Genomic DNA, 13,865 nt, shown 5'->3' with positions numbered 1-13,865 from the left:
TATACAAATTGCAGAAACCAAATGTCTGCAAAAGTGGGAGGAAGTGAGTTGGTAAGAGATGTCATTAAATCAGTCTAATTGCTCTCCTCTGTATTGAGTCAAACATTTTGAGGGAGCTCTTAGGGCCCCACTCCAAATGTGAGAGCAGTATTTGGAAGCTGGACAGATTAGTGATTTGTATAGGGTTAACAGCTGTTCAAAGGTGCAGTAACGTCTTGAGTGAAAGAGAGATCCTAGTTTTTTAGAAGCTGAGAATGCATTGGTTGTGATGTGTTTTTGTCAGGAGAGGCTTAATGTCAAGGTAATTCCAAGAGATCTCATCTTGTCTAGAAATTTGAGTGTTATCAAAAATAATACAGGGAGAAAATGGTTCTTTTTTTGTGAGAAACAGAACTGGGTTTTACTAGCATTGAAAGTGACGATATCTGAGCCCATTGGAGGATGGCTTGGAGATCAGAAATGAGAGCAGTGGTGGTTAATATTTTGTAGGTTGAGGTGAGTTGCATAGAGTAAGGTTTATCAAATGAAAGGGAGGAGTGCAATGTGCTGTCATCTGCAAACCTGTGTATTGGGTTTTAGGTCAACTGAAGTAGGTCATTGATATAGAGAAGGAAGAGGGTTGGTGAAAGAACAGAACCTTGTGGAACCTGGGCATTAGTTGAATGGTGAGAGGATAAGGAACCATCTACTCACTCGTAATGTGTGTGTGTGTGTGTCCAGACAGAAACCTGGTAATCCAACTGCAGAAGTCCTGAGACAGACCAAATGATGGGAGTTTGCTTAGTAAGCCTTTGTGCCAGACCCAGTCAAAAACTTTGGAGATATTACTTGAGATTCGCCAAACTTCTTCACGGCATTTGTCCAGAGATGGGTGATATATGTGAGTAGATCTCATGGAATTCATACTGGTGGTCATTTATTAGTTGGGTGCCTTTAAGGTAATGTTGGAGTTGGGAATTATTGATTTTCTCCATGACTTTAGATATGACTGAGGTAAGTGAGATAGGCAGGGTTAGATGGCAGTGATTTGTCACCCTCCTTGGGAATGGATTGAATATAGGCCAGTTTCTAGACTGTGAGATAGATACCAGTGGAGTAAGAAAGTATATACAGGTGGCATAGGACAGTAGTCAGTTCTGGTGCACAAGCCTTCAGGACAATTGGAGAATTGCCATTGTAAAATTTTTCTCCTTTATTTTATTCTTACTATTTTCTCTATATTTAGTCTATATTCTCTTATCTTCAATATCTCTCTTGGCCGATCTATACTTACAAGAACGATGCTAGTGGTTTGTGGGACAAAGGAAATACTAATGGCGGATACCTATTCCTTTGTCTCACACTGGTTCTAATTCCTTTTTTGGATTCAGGGAAAATTTATTTTTCACTGCGCCACCCCGAATCCTAGATTAACAGATAGTGTAAAATCGAGGAACCAGAACATAGTTTAGCATACAATCTTATGTTATTAGGAGTTACGTAGTAAGTAGTACGTAGTACGACTACGTACTACGTAGTCGTAGCCTCTCTCTAAATTAATCTCCCGCTATGGTCCGTAATTTATGAGCAAGTGCAACAGAGAAGAAAATCAGGCAAGTCATCAGTTAAACATAAAGAACAAAACATTTAATTCAATTGAAACATTGTACATTCTATGAATGAGCACTAATTTACTTAGATTCTCAATATGTATCTTAGCATGCATGACAAAGAACTTCAGTTAAGGCTTACAATCTGCACTTGAAAAATTACACTTATTCATTAATACTAAGGACAATTATTAGCTGAATTACTAAACTAGCTTCATGTGCTCTTAAACAATTTCTTCTCACAAAATTCTCATAACCCTTTCTATCATTAAAAGACAATTCTTAGGCACCATGTGCTCTCAATTAATTTACTTAACAAAATACTCAAAATTCTCATTATTACTTTATCATTCAAAGAAGCATTCTCTAGAGTCTTTCCTAAATTTTACATATATTCTTCTAATACACATATACACATAATAAAACATGGATTGTACGTTACCAATTGCTGTGGAATTATCTGGCCACTTTTCATATCTCGTCTGGACAATTACTTTCGAACGTGGAGTAATATCTCCACATTCCTTCTGCTTTCGCTGAGGCATTCTTCATAGGTTCAATCTGCACTTCTGCCGCTGAAAATAGATAGACATTGTTCCATGGTGAACTCGTTCAACATCATAACGACATCTCCGTAAGCATCGGTGAATACCTTCTGCTGGGCTGGTCGCCGACCTGTAAATTGTTGGGAAATCTAGAGCAAAGTTCCTCCATCATTGTCTCGAATCTGTGGGGAACGAGGGGACGCCACGAGGAGGCTACACACACATCAGCAAGATAGCCCGAAAACTCCTGAGCGAAACTCCGCACAAGAGTAAGTCTAAAACTCAGCCTAAAGAACAAGAGCACAAGAGAGTCTTCTAAGCATTGCACGACTTTTTAAATTGCGCACCACACGTTTACTTCACGTCATTGATTATACCTCCCATTTTTCTCAGCGTCACCTCACGTCACCAGTACTGCACGCCACACACAGAAATCTTAGCCTACTCTTCTGCGTGTATGAGTGTGTGTGTGTGTGGGGGGGGAACTTATTTGCTTACGAAAGGTGCACCTGTATGCACGTGTTTCGATTCCGTCCATTTCTATTTAATCGGATTATCTCTTTCACCCAGCAATTTATAAGTACTTACACTTAAGCAGTTTAGCAATTCTCAAATACTTTATAATATCACATATTAAATGAAGGATTCTCAGTTTAGTAACATTTTAGTGAAATTTACAAGAGTTTTGTATATTTTGGTATACATCAATAATTGATTCAAATTTGCAAGCCCATGTTAAGTCTGAAGGAAACATAATTTAATTTAATTTTTGTCTAATTCAGAACTTAACACCTTCATGGCCATGAGACTTTTTTTGTGTCTAATAGAGTTGGGTAAAAGACAATGTTTTTTGGATCTCTTTCTGGCAAAAGGATATATGGTGCATTGTATTGAGCAGCTGGAATGGTTGGGGAGGGGGGAAAGTGTGAAGCCAAGAGATTGGCTTTTTCGTGGGTAATGATGATGCAATAGAGCCATCTGGGTATGATGGGGTGGGAATAGTGTTGGGCAAAAGTTACAGCCAATTGCTTTGGCAAGAAAACAAAAGGCTCGGCTGCCATTTGGGCAGGCTGCTAGTTTCCTGCTTTTTGCTCTTTCAAATCTGTTTTGGAAGCATTGATAGTTTTCTTGCATCTGTTCCGGGCTATACGCACTAAAGGAAGATGGAGTTCTTGATGTAAGTTAATTGTGTTATGCTTGATTTTTCATTTACAGCCTTGGCACATCTTATGGAGAAGCAGAGTTTAGTTAGGGGATGGTAGTTCAGAGTAGTGTAGAGAATGTATGTTTCCATCCCAGTGAGGATTACGTTGGTGATATGTTGGTGCAAATTTTTTTTGTTGGAAGGCTTGTAACAATAGTTCAGCCATGGAAATGAGGCATAGCAGTCAGAGAGGCTGTCCCACTTGGCACTGTTATAATGCCAAACTATTGTATGGGAGTGGCTGTGTAAGCATTGCTGCATGGGGGCAGAGATGAGCACTTGATTGTGGTCAGAATTACCCAGGGGGCTCACTTTATTCACTGTGTATTTGGAAGGGTCATTGGTGAGGAAGAGATGTAGGGTGTTTGGGGAGTGGTTTGAGTTATCTGTATTCTGATTGGCATGTGAACAATTTGTGTAAGGTGATTAGTGATGGTAAATATTTCAGCATCTCTGCCTGCAAGATCTGTGCAATTGGAGAAGGAATGCCAGTTGGACATTAACATCTCCTAAGAGGATGATTTCACTGTTAAGAAAGTGGGAATGGAGAAAACCAATTTTTAAGGGGAGGAAATTAAAGAGCTCAGAGTGGTTGGTGGCATTAGGGGAGTGATAGACACAGCAAATGAATTTGACTTAGTGGGGAAGGAATATTTTCAACCAAAAAGGTCAAAAAATCAAAAAGATTCTAGGTTGGCTTTGCTCTGGCAAGTCATGTCCGAGTGGATATATGTGCAGACACTACCCTTGGGTCAAAAGGAGTTAAAGTAGTTTGAGATGTATAGTGCTAGGGGGAGGTGAGATTTGAGTTTCTGCCAAAAGAGTAGGTGGGGGCTTGGTAGACAGAAGATGGTAGTGGACACTATTAAGGTTGGAGTTGAGGCCACAGATGTTAGTGAAGTGGATAAGGTTCTGTGGGATATATATATTTGACTACAGGGGTCTTGTACATTTCCTATGCAGTGCTTCCATACTGGCCTCCATGGTGGCTATTAGTGGTGTCACTTGATTTTTGTACTAATTTAACTTATTTGTAGTCAGTGATCCAACTGTTGTCTCCATTTTGGTGTTTTTCTTCAAGTTGTCTAAGAAGATAACATCTTTCTTCTCTTTGGACAAATGTTAAGTCAGGACGAGCACGTATGCGTGATTGGGCAGGTGTCCTTGATCTCGTTATTAATCACTGTTATTGGATGTGCTTGTCGGTGTTTACAGGTCACTTTCACGAGACATGGAAAGTTCGTTCCATCTTTTTTTTTATTTATGGGTCCAAAACAATGGCACCTGATGAGATTTCTAGAATCGAAGTTTCATTCTCCTGCCAATCTGTTGATGTCTTCTTTTAGTGGTTTACCATTTTCGATCGCAAAGTTCAAAATAACAGCGTTGGATCTCTTGTTTTCACTCATGATCAAGTCATGCCATTGATGCGATTTAGTCATGCAATAGCAGGCAAGGTTGCACTTGCGTCACAGCGCTGATCATCGAGTAGCTTAGCTTTCAACATTCTTGGATTTTACCCATGAGTTGTTATTGTCGAGTCCGTTTGAAGAGCTTCTAGATATGAACGTAGACCTGTAGAACTGCTTTGGAAACCTATTGAACTTTGATGGAGTAGAGCTTTTCTATATTGGGTTATTGTCAGTTTTCTGTAGAGCATATCTATTCCATATCTATCCTTGTCCTGCAGTTGCTGGACAAGGATAGATATGGAAAGGTGTTAGTTTGATTCCTGGATAGTTCTTGCATATTTCATAGCTTTTAGTACTGTCCGGATGAATTTTCATGCCTTCAAAATGTTCCATCCTTAGTCTGGTGATGACTGTGGTTATTTCTCTATTTTCATTAATTTCTCTGATTTCATTCTTCTTGATAGTTTGTTTTACCAATCTTATTTTTGCAACAGAGTTAGCATCAGTTAGTGATAGTGGGTGTGATTTTTGAGGTATCATGCTTCTTTGGTTAGTCTGTCTGTTCTCTCATTGCCTTCAATATTTACATGGGGTAATCCATTACAGTGTACAGTTCTTATTTTTCAAATTTAAAGTCGTTAGCTGTGTGAGTTTTGTTTTTCCATTTCTTAATGCTTCAAGTGCAGAATTTGAGTCACTGTAGATGGTTATTCCTTCTATTGTGTTTATTACTGTTCTCATAGGAAGGCATTATACATTGGTTATACATGCTTACTAAATAACTTAAGGAATTCACAATGTCAAATAGAATATAAATTAAACTTGAATAAATATTTCCAATATTTTGGCAACGTCATGTTGCCACCTTCACAGGAACTTAAAATAAAGACACGTGCACACAGGCATTACACACAGTAAATGAAGAAGAAGCGAGGAAGCTATTGTTTCTCCTAAAAGTCCTGATGGTGCCCCCTAGCGGACTATGTAGGTATTCTTGGCCTTTGGGCTGAAGGTCTTCTGATGTATATCTCCCAAATTTGGGACAGTCTCATGCAACCAGATTTGTTGCAGTTTGGCATATTTCTTAGGGCTGAGGCTGATTCCATGAAAAGTTTTTCAAATTTAAATTTGTTACAGTGTATTACTGTAGCTTTCTTCCACCGTATTCTTTGGTGGGTATCCAGAGCATAGTCTGCAAGACCAGAGTTGCTGTACTGGTGAAAACGGATGTAGTCCTTGTGTTCTGAAATTCTGATATTCGCTGTCCTGCCTGTTTGGCCAAAGTAGGACAGCTTACAGCTGCAAGTGACCTGATATACACCAGGTAGGTCTAAGGGAAATGGTTGGTTTTTACTGGAGCGGATAAGGGAAGTCAATTTTCTGTATGGTCTTTAACAAGAGATCAAGTCATGTTTTTTTTAAGATTTTGGCAATTTTTTCCAAGATGCCTCAGATGTAAGGAATGGTGATTGATTTAGAGTAATCCTTGTTGTGAAGGGGGGAGGGGGTTTATTGGTCTCAATATTTTTTGGGGGTGGGTAGCTGAGAAAGTGTTGAAGATGTAGTTTAGTTCAGTGGTTAGGGCATTGTCATTTGAACAGATTAGTATAGCCCTGTTGTATAGTGTCTTAATAACTCCATATTGTTGTGAGGTGGGGGGGCGAGATTGTTGGTGGATGTATCTGCCTGTATATGTGGGTTTTCTATAAACTGAGAAAATCGAGGTTCCATCAGGTTGGCGTGACTAGTGTGTCTAGGAAAGGGAAGCTATTGTTTTCCTCTTTTTCCAGGGTGAAGGTGATTCAGGGGTGGTTGTTTAAGTATGTTAAGAAGGAGAGGAGCATGTCAGAGCCATGTGGCCAAATAGCGAACACATCATAAATGTAGTGAAGCCATATGGTTGGTTTTTGTGGGGCAGAGTTTAAGGCTTTCAAAAGTCTCCATAAAGTAGTTGGCCAAGGGAGGGGAGAGCGGTGAGCCCATGGCTGTCCCTTCTATTTGTTTGTAGAATTTTTCTTGCCAAATGAAATAGCCTGAGTTCATTGTGAACTGAAATAGGACTGAGATATTGGGAGGAAATTTAGCTTGGATTAACTCTAAGGTTAATCGAGGGGAGGTCCCCTCCCCCTAAGAAACACAAAATGTATCATACCATTCCTTAAACTCATTGACCGTTCTCTAAATTAGCTCTAAAGTTTCCTTAAGTGGGACATTTGTGAATAAGGAGGAGATGTCAAAACTGCCCATTATGTCAGTATGTTGGAGTGTAAGGTTTTCTATGCTGGCTTTGAAGTGGGCTGAGTTTTTTTTATGTGTGATGGTGTGTTGCCAGTATAGTGTGTGAGCGCTTTGGCCAAATGTTTAGCTAATTTGTATGTGGGGGAATCAATGCCATCCACTATGGGATGTAATGACATATTTTCTTTATGTATTTTTGGGAGTCTATATATATGGGGGTGGGGTATGGAATTGAACGGTTTTAATTTGTTAGTAACTTCTACACGCCAGGAAGTGACCCTTCTTAAGGAGCCTATGGAGTTTTCTAATTTGTGAGTTGGTGGGATTGTATTCAATAGGGAAGTAAGTAGCATGATCTAATAATATATCATTAAGCTTACCTGTGTAGTCCATTTGGTTAAGTACTACTGTGGCATTTCACTTATCTGCTTTGGTGATTACTATTTCTTTGTTTTTCTTCATTTCCTGCAGAGCTTTATAAATACTTATTGGATATGTTGGTTTTTGGTGGTCTTGCTTTCGTGAGAACATGAGCTACATCTAGTCTAATATTGTTGGCGATGTGGTTTGGAGGGTGGCAGATCCTGCGTTCAATTTGGATCATTATATCCTTGGCCTTTATTTTTCTGGGAGCAATGGTGAAGTTGTGGCCATGTGAAAGATCGTTGAGTGCTTCAGGCTTCAAATTAAGTGAATTAAGGTTGACCACAGTGTTGGTTGGAAGTTTAGGTTCGGAGGTAGAGTTCTTTTTTATTTCTCAAATTTCTTGATATGTCGACCTTGTATTTTTTCAAATTCTTTATCCCCAGCAGTGCACGAGACATCGTATAAAATTGACCAAATCTCATGATTTAACGTGCTAGAAAGCTCTTCTTGAAGCGCCCGAATAGCTAAGTTTGCTACCCCTCCAAAAAATATTGAAACCAATAAACCAAAACCCCCCTCCCCCCTTCACAACACTGATTACTCTAAATCCATCACCATTCCCTACAACCGAGGCACCTTGGAAAAAATTACCAAAATCTTAAAAAAACATGACTTGACCTCTTGTTACAGACCATATAGAAAATTGGCTTCATTTATCCACTCCACTAAAGACCAACCACTTCCCCTAGACCTACCTGGCATATACCAGGTCCCTTGCAGCTGTAAGCTGTCCTACTTTGGCCAAACAGGCAGGACAGTGAATATTGGAATTTCAGAACACAAGGACTACATCTGTTTTCACCAGTACAGCCACTCTGGTCTTGCAGACTATGCTCTGGATACATGCCACAGAATACGGTGGAAGAAAGCTACAGTAATACATGTAGCAAATTCAGATTTGGAAGACTTTTCATGGAATCAGCCTCAGCCCTAAGAAACATGCCAGACCTCAACAAATTTGGTTGCATGAGACTGCTCCAAATTTGGGAGAGATACATCAGAAGACCTTCAGCCCAATGTCCAAGAATACCTATATAGCCCACTAGAGGGCATCAGGACTTTTAGGAGAAACAATAGCTTCCTCGCTTCTTCCTCATTTACTGTGTGTAGTGCCTGCATGCATGTGTCTTTATTTTAAATTCCTGTGAAAATGGCAAATATGGTGAAATATTGGAAATATATATTAAAGTTTAATTTAATTTATATTCTGTTGTATGTTGTGAATTCCTTAAGTTATTTAGTAAGCAGAGATAGAACTTGAGAGCTACTTCTATGACTGTTAATTCACAAGTGAAGTTTGAAGCTATTTTGCTAGCTAGTTGATTTGCATTTCCTTGCCTCCAGGTAGAGTTAGAAAAACCCCTGAACCTCGTTGGTTGAGTGCTTCATCAGATGATCCATCAGTATAAGCAATGGCATGGTTTAGATTATTTAAGTTATGTTTAGTGTTAAGTCCTTTTCTTTTATTTTCATGCTGTGAATCCTGTTTGAACAAGGTGCTAGGAGATTTAAGTTAATCGTTGTATTTTTTCTAGTATAATGGAAAAGAATGGCTCAAAAGTCAAAAGATCAACTTAGAGAACCTGCCCATTGAAATAAGCAGAGGACAGGTGTTCAAAGTCAATCTGTTTTCTAATTTCATGATCATATTGTAAAGTAGATGACCTCTTTAGTCTAGATTTTCCAGTCCAGGCATCGAAAGTCCTGAGTGAGATGTGATCCTGTTGTTGGCTCCTGATTCTGTTAGTGAATTTAACTGTGGAGTTTTTTTCTCTCTTCTAGTATGTGAAGCCCACACTTTTGTTGAGCTTTTAAATTATTTGTGGATGAGACTGCACCTGTAATAATTTTTGCTGCTCTTGATTGTACTCTGTCAAATTTTTCTTTTGAGCTAGTAGAAGCTGGAGCTCAGATTGATGAGGCATATTCCATGGTGGGTCGTATGAGTGCCGTGTATATAGTTTTGAGTGTCTCTGGTTTTGCAACCCCACTTTGTTCCATAAAACCTTTTGATGATATAAGCTTTTTAAGAACTTTATTAGATATATTTGTAATATGTAAATTTCTAGGGTTAGGTCTCAGTATTTTGGAGACTCTGTTTTTCCTATTTTGGTATTATATATTTTGATTTGGGGATTGTAATTATGTCCATTTTTTCTATCAGTGGAGAAGATATTTAGTTTTGTTTTTTCCAGGTTTATCTGTAATTTAAGTTCCTTTGCCCATCTTTCTAAGCCTGTTATTGAATTATTTAGGACTTTTTTCAGATTGTTGAGGATTACTGCTTATATGCCAAATTGCTATATCATTTGCATAGCATGCTATTTTTGTGTTATTTATTATGTGAGGATGAATATCATTCATATAGATGAGAAATAGGAGTGGGCTTAAAACAGAACCTTGTGGGACTCCAGCCCAAGTTCGATGCATGTTGGAATAAATTCCATTAACTTTTACTTTCATTTTTCTTCCGTTCATGAAATCTGAAATCCAAATTAATGCACCCCCCCCCCCTTATTCCAGTATCCTGTGCAGTTTTTATTAACTTTTGTCTCCAAACACAATCAAAGGCAGCAGTAAGATCCAAGAAGATTGTTGTTGTCTTCTTTGGTGGTTTTTCTTGAAAGCCACCTTTGATTGATTGGCAAAGATATAAAATAATTGCTCTTCTGTACTGTGTTGAGACCTGTATACAGTTTGGTAGAAGTTGATCTTGTTATTTTCTAAGAGCCAGTTCATAAGTCTAGTATGTATCATTCTTTCATTTAGTTTACAGAGAGTACTAGTCAAAGGTATTGGTCTGTAGTTTTTGCATTAACTAGGATTTTTGTTATAATAAATTTAGTTTAATCCTTTATCCAAGTGTGAGCAAACAAAGTTTGCGCCTGAAAGTATCTTCAGGACTAAGGTAAGGTGGTACAACACCGGGCAACTCATTGCAAAGGTGGAGCAAGCTCACAACACTCCTATCTCAGTATCTCCCATAATGCAAAACACATCTCCTTGCGGATATGTATAATGTTATGTATTAAGGGGAGGGCCACTACTCAGACTAGTTTCGACCTTTATTGAGGTCTCTTCGGTGGAAGCCAACCCCGAGTGGAGATAGCAGGCAGAAGCATTAGCAAGGTCAACTCTACCTATAGGAGTTGCCAAATGGTGTGCCACCTTTTTATTAAATTACTCTGAATTTAGAGAAAGATGTTGAAAGTTTATATTTCACTTGGTTAGACTATAATAAATTTAGTTTAATCCTTTATCCAAGTGTGAGCAAACAAAGTTTGCGCCTGAAAGTATCTTCAGGACTGGGGTAAGGTGGTACCGGGCAACTCGTTGCAAAGGTGGAGCAAGATCACGACACTCCTATCTCAGTATCTCCCATAATGCAAAACACATCTCCTTGTGGATATGTATAATGTTATGCATTAAGGGGAGGCCCACTACCCAGACTAGTTTCGACCTTTATTGAGGTCTCTTCAGTGGGAGCCAGGTCCGAGTGGAGATACCAGGCAGAAGCATTAGCAAGGTCATCTCCACCAAGGATTTTTGTTAAGTTTTAGTAAGGGTATAATGACTGATGTTTTCCAGATTTTTAGCAGTTTACCTGTATTCCAGGAAGTGTTAAATATCTTCAGAAGGCAGTTTTTGGCTATTTCTCCCATGTTTTTAATCATATCTCCAAAGATAAGATCAATTCCAGGTAATTTGTCAGGGTCAATTTGACTAATTGCTGTTTCTAATTCTGTCATTGTGAGATCCTTAGTTAAAGATGTCTTCAGAAGGATAAGTTCTGGATTGTATTAGCAGATGTTCTGCAATTTTCCTGCACCTTTTGTCTTCTTTGTTGTATTGCAGCTTGCTTGCATTCAAGTAATATTTGGCTAGTAAATTTGCCATCTGTTTGTTTGTTGCTGCTGTATTGGTCCCTGAGGAGACTGTGTTTGAAGAGTGATCAGTATCCAGAAGTGTTGCGTTGTTTGATAATCTGATGATGTTCCAGTGTTGTGAGTCTTTTCTTGGATCTAGTTTATAGCAGAATTCTTCTCACTTTTTTTGTTTGCAGTTTGAAATTTCATCTTCAATTTTTTTGAGTTAATTCTATTAACTTCTTTCTGTTTTCTTCTGTATTATTTTTTTTTAATTGTTCGTTGATAATATCTCTTTCAGTGATCATAGCATTGATATTATGATCTTTCCAAAACGGAACCCAATTGTTTTTCCTGAGTCCTCTGGGAATTGAAATTTTTGCAGTTCTCTGTATGTTGTTAGTTAATTCTAGTAGTTGCTGATCAAGTTCTTTACTAGTGGATATGCCAGTGCAATAAGTTTCTAATAGTTGTGTGTATTTAGGCCAATTTGCTTTTCTGAAGTTCCAAGATCTCTTTGTCTGTGGTTTTGGGTCTAACTGCAAATTAATGGTTGTGATAATAGGTCTATGATTACTGATGGCATTCTTTAGTATTTCCACTGGGTAAGATTTGCAGTTTCATAATCTACTGCTGTGATGTCTAATGCTGATTCTGTACCCCCTTTTTCCAAAAATATGTATTTTGCTTGTTGTTTATGATCTCAAGGTTTAGATCAACAGTTATGTCCTCTATTTGTGCTCCTTTCCTAACTAGCTGTGGCAAGCCCCAAGTTGGGCTTTTGGCATTCAGATCTCCTAAAAGAATCTTTGTATCTGATATTGTTTGACTAAGTTGCTTAAGTAGTTCTGTGTTTATATCTATGCCGGCCTGGTTGGCCAAGTGGTTAGTGTATCCACTCTCCAGCCAAAAGGCTGCAGGTTCAAATCCCGCTGTGGGCATGGATGTTTGTGATTATCTGTGAAAATATTAGTGGTGATGGTCGGCAGTAGATGGCGTTGGTGTAAATGATGAAGGTAGTTGTGGATTGGTGGAGACAGAGAATTGTAGAGTAGGTGCCCTCCCTCGATGAGTCTTTGGACTCCTTGGAGGTGTTATGAAATAATAATAATGTTATCTGGTTGATATGCATTGACTATTGTAATAATGCATTTTGGTAGAAATATCTTGACTGCTTGAGCCTCTGTATTACTATTTATATTGCTCTATGTAGTTGATATGATTTCTTTATATTTAATGTTGGTCCGCAAGAGTACCTACTAGTACATTCTGGTGGAGGTCTAGCAGTACCTACTGCTAGGCCTCCACCAGAATGATCCTGTCCGTGTTTCCTTAGTGTTGAATAGCCTTTGATTTGGAGCTTCAGATTTTGATTTAGTTTCGTTTCTTGTAAACATGCAATGTGGGTGTTATTTTTGTATAAAATGTTCTTAAGCTCTTCCATCTTTTTTTGAGTGCCATTGATGTTATTAAGCTGAAGTATGTTGAGAGTCCTCGTAGCATATTTCTCATCGAGATCCTGGACTGCAATTCTCGACATGTTGGCTGCCCTGGACACAGTAGCATGTGTCCTCATAGCATATTTCTCATTGAGATCCCGGACTGCAGTTCTCGATGCATCAGCTACACCCCAGACCCTGTAGTATGTTTCTGATCAGAACAGACGCTCTTCATGACCATTTGCAGCTTCTTATATTTTGGTACTACAGTAACAAGTGTAAAGATTCCTTCTTTCTGTGGTCAGACTATTACAGAAATTATCCATGTCGCAATGAAGGTCTTCATTCCCCACTCTATTCAATATTCCCACTCAATATTCAACTGGCGATTTTCCAGGAAGTATGCCAGCGCTGCCAGAAAGCAACATAAGTAGCTTAAGACAGAAATTCCAAATTCATTCACAGCCTTCACTGAAGTCCAAAATATGTGTAAAATAATCATTAATCAGGCTATGTCTGAGCCTAAAATTTAAGAATATAGAAGGCCATCATACCTTCTTGTCTAAAGCTGTTGGACACAATTTCTGCCCATCTTTGCAACCATCTGTTCTTCATCTAGATGGTAAGCAGTAGTGCAACATCAACCAGAGCTGATGCTGAGTTCCTGGCATCCAATTTCTGCATAGTTAACCAAGGCAAATCACTTCCTATAGCCTTCTGTCAAAAAAGACCTCAGAAGAATCCTGAACAACCTGGATAACAACAAAGCTTCTGGTTGTGAGGATCTCACCAATTATGTTTGAGAGATGTACTTGAACTAACAACCATTCTTTATCATCTCTCTCTCTGCACTCTCCTGCAGAATAGAAACATGCCTATATACAGTAATTTCAAAAAAGAAAAAAGGAGACAAGTTTAATGGAGAAGGTCATCAACAGTCAGCTTTTTCAACACCCAAAAAACTTTCGTCTAATCAGTGACTCCAAGTCAATATGGATTCTGCCATTTAAGATCCATAACATATTTTCTCGCCTACATCACCTAATGTGCCATAAAATGGTTTGTAGAAACTTGTGCTGTTGTACTTTATATTTCCAAGGTATATGATAAGATTTGGCATCAAAAGCTGCTCAGCCAATTACATTA

General features: G+C 38.6%; 1 protein-coding gene across 2 annotated transcripts in view; it reads left to right on the top strand.

Moving 5' to 3' along the window:
* The window catches only part of LOC150100299 (FAST kinase domain-containing protein 2, mitochondrial-like), a 91,436-nt gene that overhangs the window by 39,348 nt on the left and 38,223 nt on the right, over nt 1–13,865 (top strand). The gene's annotated exons all lie outside the window — the stretch shown is intronic.

This window comes from Typopeltis vanoorti, chromosome 13 (genome assembly GCF_054136105.1).
Source record: "Typopeltis vanoorti isolate ZY-2024b chromosome 13, IOZ_Tvanoo_1.0, whole genome shotgun sequence".
Classification (NCBI taxonomy): domain Eukaryota; kingdom Metazoa; phylum Arthropoda; class Arachnida; order Uropygi; family Thelyphonidae; genus Typopeltis; species Typopeltis vanoorti.
This window is presented reverse-complemented; position numbering and strand designations above follow the sequence as displayed.